At 43.5% G+C, this 14,576-nt stretch overlaps 1 protein-coding gene across 1 annotated transcript in view; it reads left to right on the top strand.

Annotated features, from left to right (window-relative positions):
• LOC122187658 overlaps positions 1-14,576 on the top strand; it is a 199,163-nt gene that overhangs the window by 74,600 nt on the left and 109,987 nt on the right. The window lies entirely within an intron of this gene.

Genomic DNA, 14,576 nt, shown 5'->3' with positions numbered 1-14,576 from the left:
TGTTAAAGGATGTCTCATTCAGCCTAGAAATACATAGGTCACTCAGAAAGTACTTCCTTCTCTTTGTCTTCTTGAAATGACAGCAGATACAGAGAGCACGATAACACTATTTGATAGAGCAAATTCTCAGCTACAAAACTCTTTTCCAACATAGTCACCACCAACAACAGTGCATTTTTGCCAGCGATGAACAAGGGCCTGCATGCCGTGCTCATAAAAATTGTCACTAGTGGAGGTGACCCACTGCTGCTCTGATGGCATCGTTGCAAGGCAAACATTCCCCATGCAGTCCATCTTTCACTGGCCCAAGTAGACAGAAGTCAGAAGGCACCAAATATAGACTGTATGGTAGGCATGGCGGGACAGCCCAGCCAAGATTGACAATCTGGTGTCACTGTTTTGCAAAATAAAGGTTATCTTCTTCTCTGGCCTGACTCTGGAATTTTGAGCCTTCAGCTTAGTCAGTGTCATGATGTAGCTGCTGATTTGTTCAGGTTCCAGGAAATCCAGAAGGATCATTCCTTTCCTATTCCACACATCACTTTGCTTTCTGATGGCTGTCTCTTCAACTTTTTCTGCAGTGGGGAATTCACATGTCACCATGCTGTGTAATGCCATTTTCACTCTGGCTCATTGTGGTGTCACCACATCCTGTCATTGGTAATGATGCAAAGCAGGAAACTGTCACCTTCAGCCTCATATTGGTTTAATTTGTCCTGACAAACTTGCAGACAGTGTTCTTTCTGTTCCTGTGTGATCATTCGTGCAACCCACCTGGAGCAAACTTTGTGATGTTCCAATACTGCTGTCATTATTTCCAAAGCATTGCAGCTGATATGCAGCTTTGCACTCAGTTCCCTGGTTGTAATTGGCCAATTTGTCCAAATGAGCTGATCAAGATGCTTTTGTGGTGTGACATGTCTGCATGAACATGCTCAGGTTCTCTGGAACACGGCTTGTTTTCCATGTTGATGTGGCCACACCGCCCATCCCTCACTGTGCTACATCCTCTGTTTGGTCTCCATCAGTGTTCAGCAAGCATGAATGAATGTCAGTGGGTGCCACTTTTTGCCCATGGAGGAATTCAATCCCACACCTTTGCTCCATCCTCACTTGCACATCAGCTGCCATTCCATCAGACTGCCCCTCTGCTGCCCTCTGTCACACAGCAACAACACACAACAGGATACTGGTGGGAAGATTCAGGCTCTACTGCCATCCCACCAACATCTGCCTCTGATATCATTGGCCAATGTCATAAAGCAGGAGGCATAACTCTCAGAGCAGCTCCTAAATTTGGAATACTGAGATTCAGAGTCCACCTTCCTCCATTCTTTCTGCAATTATTGTTCTAGTTCATCTGATCTTCTAGGAGAGAAAACATTTCTTCACATACCCAGAAGTGCCTGAATAGCAGCTGCACTTAAGCAAAATACATGAGTTACTTATGCTGCTGAAACTTCATAATCTTTCAGTATTTTCTGATATCATTGGTGTATTTCACAGATAGTTTTGTCCAGCTCAAATAAAGAACTATTAAGAATTTTAACCTGATAGAAATTTAGGCGAAAGGCATTGCAATCACATTTATTGTTTTTTTTTTTGTTTGTTTGTTTGTTTGTTTTTTGTCTATCTGTGTACTGATTGAGATGATTAACACTTTTTTATTATGTTAATTACAATCCACCTTCACCTCCTCTTATGTCTTTTTTGTTTGCTAGCATTTGATAGCATTCACCTTTTGATTAATGCTCAATGCATTAAGAAGTAAGGAAGTAAATCAGAACACAGAGAGGTGATGGATAATTGAGAACTATATTCTAGTATGTAAGGCAGCCATATCCCATCCAGCTGAGCTTCTCCAGTTTCCTTCAGGATTTTTGTTCAGCCAAAAAAAACCCAGTTTTGTCTTATTAAAACAACTGATCAATTCTTCTGAACAAATGGCAGTGGCTACTACAGCATTTCATTGAGAAGATCATATCTTGGCCTGTATAGGGGTTTTCTGTAGAGAACGTCTTAACTCTCTCTGAGCTATTTGAATGCAGGGATGGGAAGTGCAGAGCCCTCAGGTCTCTGATACACAGCAGACACGTACCAAAATGTAAATAAGATCTACAGAGTGCTTCTTAGTAGCATTCACATTCACAAACGTGCAGGGCAAGCAAGACATCTCCTTCCTTCTCATTATCTTTTCTACAACATGCACTTTGGAGGTGCTGTGTTTCCAGTTGTACCTGTATGTGATCACTGAACAAACTCAGAATGGGAGCAGCGACTGACTGCAGCTCTGGGAAGAGGGAAGGCCTGGTTGGGGATCTTGCTGCAGTTCTGCTGCTCTGATGTGACTCTGGGACTGTAGGTCTGCAGCCTCTGCAAACAGCTTGTGGAACAGTGCCACTCTTACTTGGGCTAGCAGGCTTTGTCCAGGAAGAAGACTTTCTTAGGCATTATTTTTAGACATGAAATCACAAAGAACCATCAGTCTGCAGCTATGTGGGCAAATATATGGCAGCCCTGACTGTAAGTGCAATCTCATTTCCACTTCAGCCTTGCTCGCTTTCTCACTACACCTCAATGGTATGTGGGGCTGTTTTGCTGATGGAGGTTGGGCTCAGTGGCCATGAGCAATATTTTGTGTACCATTAAACATGGATTTTGTGTTCGATTTCCCATAAGCTTTTGACAGGCTCTGCTATAGGATGCTGTGGAACGCAACAAAAACTGTTCCTTTCCATTTCACCTTCTTTCCTTCCCATGCCCATTGAGTTTTCTCCTCTTGTGCTCACCTTCCCCCACCCTGACTGCCTGTGTGGGAGGAGCACTGCATTTCCTGCCTGGCCAGACAACATGCGTTGGAAGGCAGGAGACTTACATGACAAGCAATAGCTTCCTTGTGACAAGGCAAAGCAGTTGTGATGTGCCTCCGTGTGCTTGCTCAGTGGTGGTGGGAACACCTTGGACCTGTATGGTGGTGGCAGTGAAGACTGGGGAGCTACATTGCATCTTGCTGCTGGTTTATGTTGCAGAAATTGCTGGAACTGTAAAGTCTCTTCGGTCCCAGTGTCTGTGGCTAAGTGTGAGTTTTGGCTGATACAGCAAACTGATGAGTGAAAACTGAAGATTCCTTAAGAACTATTCTCCCATCTTTGGATATGAAAGGTTAGAGGATTTTTACAAGCCTGCTTTCAGCTGCCTCCTTCGAAGAAACAATGAAGAAGTTTTCAGGGCACGTGAAGCCCAGACAGAGCGTGGTATTACAGAGGTTTCAGTTCAGGCAACGGGCGCAACAGCCAGGTGAGACTTTTATGACCTTTGCTTTGGCATTGCAAGAATTGGCATCAGCCTGTGATTTTGGCTGTTGGCAGGAGGAGCTGATCCTGGAGCAGCTGATTGACAAAGCAGCAGACTGGAGAATTCGGGAGAAGCTCTTGATGGAACTTGACAGCTTGACTCTGGCCCGGGCAGTGGAGCTGGGATCACAAATGGAGAGAATGTTGCAGAAAACTTACCCGAGGCTTATTTCTGCACTGACAAAGCAGTGGGAGGACTGGAGTGACAGGAGTAAAATCTGGAAGATAAGACCAGGTAATTGCTGTAAACTGTTGTACTGCTGGGAACAGAAAAGATTCCCAGCCCTCACAGCAAAGTGTCACCAAGAGAAGCGAAGCCAATTCATCCCATCTTATCACAGCCCAGTGTCATCTGCAGCAGTTATGGGGATGCAGCACTTGGGCCGACAATTGAGTCCTGCCACTTCAAATACAACACACAGGAGAGCCGGGAACTGCAAGGTAGGCAGATGGTTGCAGAGGGACTGGAAAGGAGTGATGGAAAACTGGACAAGGGACTGGACAGTGGAAAATGTGGGTCTGATGCTTTTATACAGTACTGACTCTAGACCATGTTACAGTCGTAGCTTATATTCAATTACCTGAACACTTACATGAAAACCTTTCCCCTCTAGAATTAAGTTATTATCTGTGTGACGTTACATTCCATGCTTTTGACTTTTGTCATTTGCAAGAGTTAAATTTTGTGTGAAGGCTTTAGGTGAGGTATTGACGATTGTGAAAGCAGTGCCTGCACTTGTGGTGTGTTGCTGTGTTGGCTGGAGACTTCTACTAGAAGCTGTCAGAGAAATATTGCTATTCATAGAGTGTTGGATTTCTACTAGACAAAGCTGTCTGCGGTCTTTGGAAAATATTTGTAGCCTGTAGGAGCAGAGTTCCCTTCTATAAGAGCTAGGATTTGTAGAAACCTCCATCACTTCATACCAGTGTGCTTTGGAATGTAAAGGTTGTGTGATCAGATTTATACAGATATCTGTAAATGAAGAACATAATTAATAACATAAAAGGAGGAGACAGGCCAATGAGCATCATAGATTTGACTTTGTATCTAGCTGAGGTACCTGTGAAATAAGATCATAGAATCTTGGAATCATAGAATTGTTTGAGTTGGAAGGGCCCCTTAAAGTCATCCAGTCCAACTCCTGTGGAATAAACAGGGACATCTGCAGCTGGATCAGGTGCTCAGAGCCCCATCCAGCCTGACCTTGAATGCCTCTAAGGATGGGGCATCCACCACATCTCTGGACAAACTGTGCCAACGTCTCACTGCCCTTATTGTAAAAAACTTTTTCTTTATATCCAACTTAAATCTCCCCTCTTTTAATCTAAAATGATTTCCCCTTGTCCTGTCACAGCAGACCCTGCTAAAGAGTCTGTCCCCTTCTTTCCTGTCGCTCCCCTTTAGATACTGACAGGCTGCCCTCAGCTCTCCCCCTGCCTTCTCTTCTGCATCTGCACAGCCCCAGCTCTCTCAGCCTGTCCTGTAGGAGAGCTGTTCCATCCCTGGCATCATTTCTGTGGCCCTCCTCTGGACGTGCTCCAACAGCTCCATGTCTCTCCTGTGCTGAGGACTCCACATCTGGACGCAGTGCTCCAGGTGAGGCCTCACAGTGCAGAGCAGAGGAGCAGGACCACCTCCCTGACCTTCTGGCCACGCTTCTTATGGTGCAGCCCAGGATATGGTTGGATTTGTGGAGCGTGAGGGCACAGTGCTGGCTCATGTCCAGCTGCCATCCACCAGTACCCCCAGGTCTTTTTCAGCAGGGCTGCTTTCTATCCTTACATCCTCCAGTGTGTACTGATAGTGGGAGGTGCCACAACCCAGGTTCAAGACCTTGCACTTATTCTAGTCACAGAAGTTCTGCTCAATGTATGTCTGTTCACAGTATTCTGCTCTACTTTAGTCTAAGAAGAAGACAGGAGGATCAGTTCCTCCTTCTGCCTCTCTTTTGAAAATTTTTTTTTAAATTAAAAATGATGTGATTCTAACAACCACTCTTTGTTTGGTTTGTCTCTGTCAGCTAAGTGGAAATAGCCATGTGTGTAATAAAATCAAAGGGTTGGGAAGAAAGTGTTAGTACTCCTAAAGGAAAATTTATGGAGCCAGATCTCAGGGTAGGACAGTTGTTTGCAGAAGTGAAAATGGAAGAAGAGAAGCCAAAGCACAATCTGTGTGGAATTGGACACTTTTTAAACAAAGTGATCATCAGTGGGCTTCACAGAAGCAACCTGAAGTGTTCTCTCTCTAATATCCTAAGAGGAAATAGGGTTTCTGTGTGGTTTTAAGAGGTATGTCAGTGCACTGCTTCCTTTGTTATTACTGAATTCCATGCTGTGAGCCAAAAGGCAACCTGCATCCCCTTTCAGCTGCCCTGTCTTCGCCAAGGCAATTATCTGTGATAAGCTACCATATTGCAATTAAATGTTTAGACTGGCTTGAACAATACTGTACCTCTAAGATGACCATGATTTAATAATGCCTGTTGTTAGTGCTGTTCCTGACAGGGAATGAAAAAGATACTGAGGTTTACAATGACTGATGTAGTTGCATAGTCAGCAGTGAAACAAGCAAAAAGGCTGACTGCAGAGAAATGAGCAGCACTGAGGAGTGCTCTGACCCAGAGCAATGCCAGCCGGGATCTTCAAAGACATCAACACGTGTGATTTGCATCTTTTTGTTTCCTTCCAAATGCCAATCGAACTTTGTGGTTAAGACCAGTGTTGAGGTCTGCTTTGTTAAGTGAAGTTTACAGCTTTTGGGATGTTCATGAGGTCTGTGTGCCATTTTTCTTGAAATGACCTTGAAAATAGTATCAAATGAGACACAACTTCTGCACGGCTTTCTTTTGGCCAAGTGATGATTTGGAATTAGTGCTGTGCTCAGTCAAATCACCTGGTGGGAGGCTGTAGCTGCTGTATTTGTGATTCTTCAGGGCTGAAAGCGGGCTTTGTGCTTACACAGCACACCTCCAAGGTTGAACTGGTAAGCTTCCAAATCTTTCTATGTGTTCAGGTTAGCTGAAGTGAGGCACTGTGGAATGGATCGAGTGGCTGGAACTCAATCTCCTCTGGCTGTGTGTTCCCTAGCTCTTGGAATGGCTGCTTGCTGATCCCCAGGTAGATATGCAGGGCATCTATGAGCCCAGGAACAGGTGAAGAACAAATACCTTGGTGTGACCCAGCCCTGCCTTTTGCTCACAGATCTATTGCACTGGGTTTTCTTCTGAAAGACCTTTTCCTCTTTTCTACACGTTATCAAGTTGGAGAAATTGAGTGGGATGCATTACTGCAGTTTGTCTCTCCTCCCCCCATCCCATCCCCAGCCTTGTAATACTAAACAAAAACTTGCCACTGAGCTAATGAGTGATGTGGTCATCAAAGTAACACTTTTCAGGGACAGCAATTTCTATTCAGTTTTTATTCTGTCTATAAGAATCAAGCAACCAGCCAACCAAACCCCACAAAAACTAGTAAAACTAGTACTTCGTTGGTAAAATTTAGGGAAACCAAAATAAACACTGCCATTTTGCATGAGATCCTTTCTGGACTAAGAAGTGGAATGGTTCTTTCAGTCTTCATATGTTATTCTTTCTAAACCTCTCTTTTCTTTTCCAAGATGTTCTTGAGCTCTTTCTGAGCTCTGCAACTAGCACATGGTTACCTACATTTGCAGGGCAGCCCGGGTTACTCGTAGATCTGAACTGCTAAAGGACTTCTTTGGTAAGGACTGTTCCTCCTTGTCACCTCTGTGTTACAATGATATATGAGTTCCACAGTAAAGCAAGCATATAATCATCTGCAAGTTAGTAATTATTGAATTAGAAGGCTGCAAGGAGCCAGAAGGGGCCTTCTCATCTGTCTTTCCACTGGTGATCAGCTCTACCAATGTCATTCCTGCCAGATGGGCATCTAATCTGTACTTAAAGACTGAAAGTGATGGCTTCTCCATACTAGCCCCTAGACAATCCATGCCCATTCATATTTTGTCTAGTTTTAGCTTTTATCTAGCAAGAATCTACTTCAATTTTAGGTTCTTTATTTACCCTTCTTGTTTTATCCATTCCAAGAGATCACAAACTTGTAGCAGCAGTTAAAGTCTTTTCACATTGATTTCTCTCTCTAGATTACTGCTGGTCTTTTCCCACAGTTTATTCACCTTGGTCCATTCTTGCTCTTTTGGGTATTGTCAGTTGCTTCTTGTATTCTGATGTAGGTTACACATCAAGCTTCCTTGAACAATTCCAGCTGAGGCCTTGCCCATCACAAGTTTTTCATGCCACTGTAACTTCTGTATGTGTTGTTTTAGCCATGTGTGCAGTTGGGAATGTCAGCAAATCCCTTGGAGGCACTGACATGAATGAGGCATGAATCTCGTGGGAAAAGCTCGGCTGGTAGTTACACTGATTCACTGACATAGTGAGTATAAGTGATTGAAGTCAAATCGTGTGACATCATCAAATGAATTCATGGATGGGATAAAAAGTTCCAAGGATAAGCAGAATCCCACAGGATTTTATGTGAAAGGCTTTTTGGTCATGCAGAATCACACATCCCTTGTGGGTCTTGAAGTATAAGGCAGGGCCTCAATTCATCTCATGAGTCAGGAGTCATGATTTCAGGAGTCAGGATTTCATTCTCCTCTGCCCAGTCACTTAAACTTGTATTTACGGCTTAGCCCTCAGGTAGGGAGGTGTTACCATTGTTTTACACAGGTGAAATAAAATGCTCATAGTCAGAGCAGAAGCGAAGCATTATGTTGCACACTGAGCAACTATTCCAAAAAAGACAGTGGAATCATTTCCTGAGCCCCAGGAGCTAAAGGGCTTGTGCCCACAGGTCACAGTGTGCAGTGCCCCTCATCTTCACTCCAGATCTGAAGCCCTGGCAAGCACTCAGTAGCAAAGGCTTGCTTTGATCCTCGCAGTGTGCCACATGGACACAGAAGGAGTTTGAGCCTGAGCAGCAGCAGTGCTGCCTGATTACGTTTCAGCTGCAGAGCAGGCCTAGAGCTGATGCAGTTCTCTTGCCTCCAATGATGGAGTTTAAAATACCTGTAAATAGCCCTTCTTCTTCCTGTCATGCGAGAAGAGCAGTGAAAACAGTGAGCAAAAGAACTTTTTTCATGTGGAACAAATTTATGCGGCTGAATCTGTGTCTCGCAACAGCCTTGCAACTAAGTTCTTGTTGAAGGTTGTTACCCTGTGCTAACCGGCCTGTGTAACCCTGTTCTGCCTGTGAAAACTTGAGGAGGAGATTTTTCTCAGCCACTGTGTAGAGAGGAAGAAGGGAGCAAGCACACTGTTTGCCCTGGAAGATCTCACACTAGGCTGAGCTCAAATAAAGTGTGAGGATGCAAAGTTGTGCTGGATTTGAGTCCTTCCTGAACTCAGGAGGAAGAGAACTTTAGTCTCATGTCACAAACTCATCCTTCCCATGGACTGCTGACACCAGATCTGATGCAGTCTGTTTATAAGAGCTGTCTCTGGCTGCAAAGCCTGTAAACTCAATTTCTGTGCAAGAGCCCAGAAGACAGATTATACTCTTCAGGGCAAGCATGTAAGTGGCAGCTACTAAAGGTCATCAGGGGCTGCTGATGAGGAGAACTCCTCAGGAGTTTTATGCATATGGAGTGATATGGACCAGGACTTAGCCTGAAGGTGAAGAGCAGTGACAAGAAAAGGAAGGAAAAACCTCACCTGACTGTCAAAAGGCAGGCTGACCTTATTAGCAAGCTATTACATAAAGTATCAAGAACATGCAATTAGTGATGGTAAGTCAGACTGAGACACGTGGAAAGAATAATGCTTCTATTACTGACATCTCGTGACAGGGTGCAGGTTATACAGCATCCCACTGGGTCTCACTGAACTCATCCCAACTGATACAAAAGGACAAATGTGGAGAAAAAGAGTAGAATTCTCTGTCGTTCTATATACTTTATTCCCATCGATGCCCATCTCTTATCTGCTTTTTTGGGCCCATTCTTTCTTAGAATGCAGTTAAGAAACAACCTGAAAAGGTGCATTTCTTTTCTGTCACCCCTGTGAGTCCCTGGCTGACCTACATACATACATATCTTTTAGTTATTGTCTTTCCTTGCTGCCCTTGAAGTTTTTTTCTCTGTTTACATAGTAATCTGTGTGAGGAGGCCTCAGCCCTTGGAGAGACATTAGATTCAACTGAGAAATGAAGAGACAAAAATAATGAGCTGAGATGGGCTCAGCTGCAGATGCCTTTGTATGTCTTGAGAGAGTCATTTATGAATATGTAAAACGAAGGTATTACTTCCTCCCTCTCCCTATTCTCCTCCCTTTATCTTACATTGTAAACACTTTGGGGCAAAGGCTCCTGCCGTGTTTATCAAGCACATAGCACAATTAGGTCATAGGCTTCATAGCATCCAGGAACCCAGCAGCAAAATGTGTCAGCAAAAGAGTGTTTGGGGTTATTATATTGCGACTGGCCTGATCTAAAGGAGTGGCAGGACCACAGAGATAATAGTTCAAAAACAAACAGCTTAATGGAGAGGGAGATGTGGTGGCTGAGCGTAATGGGCAATCTGTGATGGTGCTTCCATCTCAAGGAGGTCAAGGCACATGAGGAGATCAAGACATGCACTATCAGACACAGCCTTGTGTCTCCCAGGCTTCACCGAGACCCTTTCCATCAAAGTGCTCTTTTAATTAAGTCTGACTTAAAGTACCTGCAGGCTGATCTTCTTGATCAAACAAAGAAAACCTATGGTTCTCAAAGCTGAGTGAGTGACTGGATTAATGTACAGAACAAACAAGCCATGTATCTCAACCCTTTTCACCTGACCTCCAACTTCATTGCTTGGACACTGAATAGCTGGGCACTGGGGGAGCATCAGCTCATGTTTTGTGGCTATGGTTGCACACAGGAAATTTCTTGGACCACACCTTATCTTTAATGAAGTTTTTTTTATTCAGCAGCTTTCTTCTTCAGATGAAATTGTCTTGTCTGCAGAGTATTTAGTGCCTTCCTGCTCCTCAAATTCAGCATTCCTGGTATAATTTCTCAGTAGATTTAAATAAAGTAAATATGTTTGTGCTAAAATGTACTTACAAAAAGTGGATTGCAGCAAGTTTATGGAAAGACAGAAGTTAAGAAATACACGATACATGGCATGCTCTGCTGCACCAGAGCTTTCCAGTTCTAGCAAGAATCTTAGAGGTTCCCACTCAGCAAATTACTCGTGCATGTCCTTAGATACTCTTGACATAGCAGTAACCACGTTCTGTTCATCAAGCAGGACCAATATCACTTACCTTTGGTAGAAGGCTGTCAGAACTTTTAGCTATCAGAATAGATCAAGAATTCAGTGTGTGCCCTGTCTTTCCAGAAGGATTTACAGAGTCCTTGTGCAGGAATTTTGGTCTGTACAGGGCTGACTGTTGCTTCTGGCAGAGAGCTTAAGCCTCACGTAAGTGCATCTACCTTAGAGAATGAAGAATAACAAAATTATAGAAAAGCAGATGTACATTTGCTTCTGTAACTGTGAAGCAGGAGCTTCCCTGTGGCCAAGTACGTTGCATTTCTGTGTTGGCAGAAATCGTTTTCAGTGAGGCTTTGTTTCCTGGGAACTACCCATCTCTTCTCACTATATATTGTGATCATACATCACTGTGATACAACGTGATCATAGCAACTTCTGAGGTCTACCTTTTTCTTCTGAAGTACTTCCAAGCTTTTATCTGTTTGAAATGCAGGAAGGGTGGTAGAATATTAACTTGTAAGGCAAGCAAAACATACTCCTATTTTCATGAGAAGGAAATAAAATCTACCAACGTAGGCCTTCCGTGTGTCGATGCTAGTACAGCAAAGCAATGTACTCCTTTTCAAATCAGCCAGCAGAGGGAGTATTGCAATGCAACAAAAGCAGAGTTTTGCAGTGCAGTAAAGCTGCTTGAGTCTTTATTTTTTGCTATTCAGACTCCAGATTGTATTCACCATCATATATTGGTGTTTTTTTTTTTTTTAATAAAGGAATTATATATTTATATTTCAGAACTGTTACAGCATTAATAATACGGTTTAATATTTTACATTTTGAGAGTGAGCCGATGCTGTTTGAGCTTTTGCTGAAATCCAGGATTTGCTTTCATGCAAATGAGCTGTCAGTTTTGAATGTAGTTGTGAGAACAAATCTACAAATATTGTCACAATACTGGTGCCTGATATTGCTACACTGATACAAATGTACTGCTGCTGCAAACAGTCTGCTTGCGTATTTCTCTTCTATGTAACACAGTGAATCTTTAGCCCTCTTCAGTGCCTCATCTCCTCATCTGCTGGGCAGTCCTCCTGAAGCTAAAGCTAATTTCTTGTTGAGCTCTGTGACCTGCAGCGCAGTAAGAGACTGGAATACAGCTTGCATTTATTGAAGGGAGTATGAATTTCTCTGTTGAGTCTGATCAGGCAGCCTCTAGATGGCACCCAGCCTACAAAGACACAACGGGTTGGGCAACATGTTTGATCTTGGCCAGAATTCCTGCTAAGCTGTTTGCACAGAAGTGTTAATGTCAAAGGAGGGAGGTAATGGCTTTGGCTTTGAGCTATAGCAATGTTTTCATGTTGGATTGGCTTGCTGAAGGAAATCAGAGAAGCTGTGTGAAGTGCAGCAGGCCACCTGCTTGTGGCAGTGTTCTGCTGACCAAGTCTTGCACGATCCAAGTGTCAGGGAGACAACATTGCATTGGGCAGGTTCACCTCTGGGCCAGGGGTCTGGGCTGCAATGCAGAAGCACTCACTGAGCAGAAATGCCATGCTGCCCTCGAGCTGACGAGAGGGCAACGTGCACTGAGTTCTCCTCAGCTGCTCTCGGAGTACTCAGATACTTCACTGATTCTGCACGTTTCTTTTCACCTTTGGTTGCAACCCCTTCTCTCTCTTGCCTTCACTGGCACTACCAACTCGAATAGCTGCTAGAGCCTTGTGCAATTCCTTGCATATTGCTGCTAATTTTCGAATTGGGAGGATTTCTGGTGAAGGCACTAAGCACAGCTAGAGCAAGACATCAGACAGAGGACATCTGTGTGTTGTTTCCTCCTGTTGCTAGCATAGTGCAAGTTCTCACAAATCAACAGAATTGGCTTTGAGGTCTTCTGTTTCAGCAAAAAGCAACAGTACTGTTTGGGAACAGTAGCAAGGTCACCTATCTCTTGCAAAAGAGTGAGATACGTTATTGTATTGACTCCATATATGTATGGCTCCATATATAGAAATGTAATGGCTTATGAATTAAATATCCTGGAGCAGAGGACGCAAATAATGCAAATACAGAATCTGGTCTCAATAAACAATGATAAAAAACTTCACCACGAAATAAAACACTTCCTGCTGCTCCAATGGGAGCAAATATCATTCGGCAGCATTGCCAGCCCTCAGTTTGCTTTGGTTTGTCACTGTAAAGGGGCAAAACCTTCTGTTTCAAAAGTGCTGTTATATAAAAGTCACCTCCTGTAGGTCAGCATGCTCAAATTAGAACAAAGTTTCAGGGAGAACGAATGCAATTAAAAGACCTGTTGCAAATCAAAACTCAGTTAGCAATTCTGATCTGGCTTTGATGGAGAGTGCTGTCAAGATTGTGATTGGTGTTCCAGGGGAAATGTAGTTTACTTTCAGGATTCAACACGTACACTGGAGGTGCAGACCTTCAGATCACTTCTGTAGCTCTGCTTTTGACTTGCCAAACCTGGCGAACAGCCCCTGTTTTTCAGTTTGAAGACCATTTCCCTTGCCTGGCTCAAGTTGTACATACTGTTTGAAGGTGAACAGTAGCAATCTGAGATATTCTTATTGTGTACCCGCACAGCCATCCAGGGAATCAATGCCATCTTTACACATAGCAGACTTTGTGTGGATACTTGGTGGTTATTTTGAAGCTTCTGGCTTTCTAATTGTAACTTCATGCAAATTAATGCTGATCAGCATCTTAGCTGAGAATCACTACCACATGTCTACTCATATCTCAGGCTCATGATTATAAGGAGAGAACAGGGCTACATCAAAGGAGCTGTCTCCATTCCACAAATCCTATCAGTGTACACACATTGCCAGTCAGGAGAAAAACAAACTGTATGACAGCTGGCTGGAGCAAAGGTCTGTCCTAGAAGAGGCACTGAGAAGTGAGAGACAACAGATGAAAGTCAGGATGGCCCATGTTCAGGGCTGGGCCTGTCCCAGGGATGATGGCTGATGTTATTAACTGCTGTCCTTCATAGCTAGAACTAGATTTCTCCTCTCTCACAAGGTTGGGAGGCCTCCCTTTTGATAACACAAATTTTCCAAATACCCATAAAAAAAAAAACAAATAATGAATTTGATGGTGGGGTGGTCGCACTCTGAATATCCCAGCACAGCTCAGTTTGGAATGATAGCTAGACTGCAAGAAATCTTTGCGTTATTTTTTTTATAATTTAATTCATAATTATCCTTGGGGACAGTTGGACATCTTCATTACTTTGTTTCTACTTGCCTGAACAGTTTTTATCTTAGTGCATTGCCATCTGTAAATCCGTGCACAGAACACTGTTGGAGAGGCAGTGCTGTCGCCGTGGAACAGCTGCTGCTGTACTCACTGCTGGGTGAGCCAACTGCTCACAGTTTGTGCTGCTCACTCGTTATGGGAAATGCTGCTCTTTGCTGCCTTGATGCTGGTTCCCTGATGGCAGTGGGATTTGACATTCTTGAAGGACCTCAGCTCTATGTATTGCTGATAGCATGCAGTAAAGGACACATTGCTCTACTGGTGACATGACTCAGGCTGCAGTTATCTGCACTTTGGCCAAGTTGATTTGTTTGATCTGTGAACCACTGAATCCTCCTCTCCCTTCTCCATTCAGTTCATATTTTTCTTTGTTTGTCAAGAGAAAACATCAGTCTTTTCATTGAGTCTTGACAGAGATGCCTCGAGTTTTCAAAACTGCATGAGAGAAAAAGGGTAAAAGCACTCCCATGAAAGGCTCTCAGTGCTGTCACAGACCTCCCTTCTCTCTCCAGCTTTTTATCTGTTTCGAATCTATTCTGTTTCCTCAGCTTATCACAACTCCCTTTGGAGGTAACCCTATTTTCCTAGCGCTTTCCCTTCTCTAATTTACCTTCTCTATTTTGGAGTCTAATAAATTCTGATTCTGATAAATATCATAAATTCTGTGATGTATCCTCTGATACGATTTGTAATTTGAGTTCCTGTGAGTGTGA

Source organism: Lagopus leucura, unplaced genomic scaffold, assembly GCF_019238085.1.
Source record: "Lagopus leucura isolate 7727_CA_CO unplaced genomic scaffold, USGS_WTPT01 Super-Scaffold_100049, whole genome shotgun sequence".
Lineage (NCBI taxonomy): Eukaryota > Metazoa > Chordata > Aves > Galliformes > Phasianidae > Lagopus > Lagopus leucura.
Note: the sequence above shows the minus strand (reverse complement) of the source record. Positions and strands in the feature narration are given on the sequence as shown.